The 3,441-nt window shown below is 48.0% G+C and overlaps 1 pseudogene; it reads left to right on the top strand.

The window, feature by feature from the left end:
* Positions 1 to 1,305: 1,305 nt before the first annotated feature.
* LOC127690742 (ribonuclease 2B-like) lies at positions 1,306 to 1,814 on the top strand (annotated as a pseudogene).
* The last annotated feature ends 1,627 nt before the right edge of the window (positions 1,815 to 3,441 follow it).

Genomic DNA, 3,441 nt, shown 5'->3' with positions numbered 1-3,441 from the left:
AGGAACATGTGGAGAGAAGAGGAAGGGAAAAGGGGAAAGGGAAGAAAGGGTCCGGGAGAGAAGAGAGTCAGAGAGAATAAGGGAGTGAGGAGGGGGGAAGCAGCCCCTTTTATAGTAAGCCAGGCCTACCTGGTCATTGCCAGGTAACTGCTGGGCAGAGCCCAGAAGGAAAAGTCCTAGAAAGTCTTGCCCTTTTTAAAAAGTTTTTTCTTTCTTTTTTTGTATTAGATATATTCTTTATTTACATTTCAATATTGTCCCCTTTCCTGGTTCCCCCCCCCCCCGCCCCAAAGACCACCTAAACTATCCTCTCTCCCCCTGCTCACCAATCCACCCACTCCCACTTCCCTGTCCTGGCATTCCTCTATACTGGGGCATCAAGCCTTCTCAGGGCCAAGGACCTCTCCTCCCTTTGATGTCCAACAAGACCATCCTCTGCTACATATGCAGCTGGAGCCATGGGCCCCTCGATGTGTACTCTTTAGTTGGTGGTTTAGTCCCTGGGAGCTCTGGGTCTATTGCGTGGTTCATATTGTTGTTCCTCCTATGTGGCTGCAAACCCTGTCAGCTCCTTGGGTCCTTTCTCTAGCTCCTCCACTGGGAACCTCATGCTTAGTCCAATGGTTGGCTTTAAGCATCCACCTCTGTATTTGTCAGGTTCTGGCAGAGCCTCTCAGGAGACAGCTATGTCATGTCCTGTCAACAAACACTTGTTGGTATCCACAATAATGTCTGGGTTTGGTGACTGTATATGGGATGGATCCCCCGGTGGGGCAGTCTCTGCTCCACACTTTGTCTCCCTGATTGCACCCATGAGTATTTTATTTCCCTTTCTAAGAAGGACTGAAACACTTTGTAGAGTTCAGAGAAAGATGTCAAACTGCTCAGCATAAGAATTAGAATTGGATTTCTTACAGTGGAGTCACCAGCACCATGGCTTGGCCAAGTGAAGAAACAGAAGGCTGGTTTTATAAGCAGGCAATGGACCAATCTGTGGGTTCTGCATGTTGAAGACTCTGAGCCACCAGCTCCACCCACAGAGCCTGCTCTATATCTCTGGGCCCAAGGGGAGCTCACCCATTAGCCTGACTTCCAGGAGAACCAGCACTCAGTTCCACAGGAGCCACAATGCAGATGGGGAAGGACACTGACTGCCTAGGCCTGGGACAGGAGGGGCAGTGATGGGGAAGTGGCCAGGAGAAGTGGCACCCTGGACCCACAGAGACAGCAGAGGGCCTTCAGGAAGAGATGGGGGAACTGAGGGAGGGTGGGAGTAGTCGCTGCTCTTCTGTTCTCACAGGAAACATGGGTCTGAAGCTGCTCAAGTCCCGACTTTGTCTCCTGCTCCTGATGGGACTTGTTCTAATGCTAGCCTCATGCCAGCAACCAACCTCTTCCCAGTGGTTTACCATCCAGAATGTCTATAAGAGCGTCTATAATCCCGATGGAATGCTGCAATGAGGGATGTTAACAATTATACAGGAAGATGTAAGGACCTAAATACTTTTCTTCATACAAATTTTGCTAATGTTGTTGGTGTGTGTGGCAATCCACATACCACCTGCAAAGATGGGATAAGTACAAATTATCATGATAGTTCATCTCAGGTAAATATAACTTTCTGCAACCTCACAACACCGGCAAGCCATTATACCCAATGCAGATATGAAACAACAGGATCAGTGTAGTACTTCACAGTTGCCTAGAACAACAGAACTTCATGGGACAGTCCCATCTATACAGTGGTTCTGGTTCACTTCGATAGGACATTTTACCTCCAGTGTCAGCACTTTGTACCTTCGCTCATCTGCTAATGCCAAGATCATCGTGGTGAAGAACCAGTTCCTCTAGCTGCACTGCAAATCAGCACCTGTCCTCATGAAACCCGTCCCTGACTCCCTTTAATTTACCTGAACAGATCTTCTCTAATCAATAAACACCTTTGCATACTCATCTAGACCTCTGGTATCTCTGTGTCTGACAGGGGTGGGTAGAGAGGAAGGCAGAGAGACACACACAGAGAGAATGGTATGTGTGTGGGGAGTGTGTGTTGGGGGGCTGTGGAGGTAGGTGTGAGTGGGTATGTTGAGGCAGGGCCTCATACCAATTGAAACATCTACCCAGTCCCTGGAAACAAATGAATCTGAGAAGAAATGGGCATCTTTCTAGACAGTTCCCACAGGATATCTTCCCTGAAGTTTCTCTGTGGGAAAGAAGTGGTTGGCAGAGAAGTCCAGGGAATTGGGACCTCTCAGTGAGGCCATCCCTTGCCCTCTCCATGCATAGAAAAGTCCACTGTTGACAGCAGCACTCTCCTGGGACAGAGTCCCTCTAGCCCTCTCTCCCTCACAGCCTTTTTACCTGGTGGCCCTTTTCTGTCTCTTGTTCTCTACTCACACACACTAACACAAGTCCTCACATGTAACATTACAAGCTAAGGTCTACGTCTCAGACAGCACATGACCCTTGCCCCACTGAGCCTGGAGTACTTCACTTACGATATTGTCCAGTTCCAACCATGTCTGTAAAAATTTACTTCTTTCAATCTGTATGGAACTCCATGGTACAAATGTGTCCCATAGTCACCCTCTAGTCATCTATGATGAGTGGGCACATGCTCCACAGTGGTATAGCTGGATCAGATGGTACATTGTGGGGAAACTGCCACACTGGTTTCCATGTGGCCAAGGCAGCGTACACTCCTGCCTGTAGGAAACCAGCTTAGGCTTCCCTGGATCCTGGCCAGCATTTGTGCTCACCTTCCACAATATGGACTCTGTAGCTCAAACTCGGGCATCAGGAGTGCCTTTATTTGCTGAGAAAACTCACGGGTCCATTAAGAGAACTTGGGAAGCTTTCCTTGGATCACAGGTGGGAGTGTATTCCCTTGTGTTCTCACGTGGGGTCTCTGCCTTGAGATCACTGGTTTTAACTTGAAAATATAACACCAACTGTTAATATCAAGCAATGTGACAGTCATTGGGGTTCTCAGGTTCACCTGGTAAGGCCCCTTCTACAGAGGATCCAACTGTTCTGTGGATCTTACCAGGAGACCCAGTTCCCATACTCCTGCAGGGCTTGTTGGACTTGCCCCAAGTTCGTAGTGTATTCTAGCGCATCATCTGACTGACCTCATTGTTGAGGCAGAACCCACGTGAGGAAACTCTTCCATACAACAAACAAGAGCTATACTTTGTGTCACTTTGTGGAGCTATTCTAATATCCCTGAGGGCAAGGGGAACAGATCCAGCCATTTATCAGAGGTTTCTTGGAAAAGGTTTGCCTACCTAAGAGCTTGGTTAACCCTTTCAATAACCACCTGAGGTTCGGGGTTTCCAGTCACAGTTCAGGTAATATTTTATGCCTAGAGATGTGGATAGAGATTGATTCACCTATGGTATAAAGGAAGGTTCATCCGTGAGTCTTTAATGAGCAGGATGG

Source organism: Apodemus sylvaticus, chromosome 8 (assembly GCF_947179515.1).
Source record: "Apodemus sylvaticus chromosome 8, mApoSyl1.1, whole genome shotgun sequence".
In the NCBI taxonomy this organism is placed as follows: Eukaryota; Metazoa; Chordata; class Mammalia; order Rodentia; family Muridae; genus Apodemus; species Apodemus sylvaticus.
This window is presented reverse-complemented; position numbering and strand designations above follow the sequence as displayed.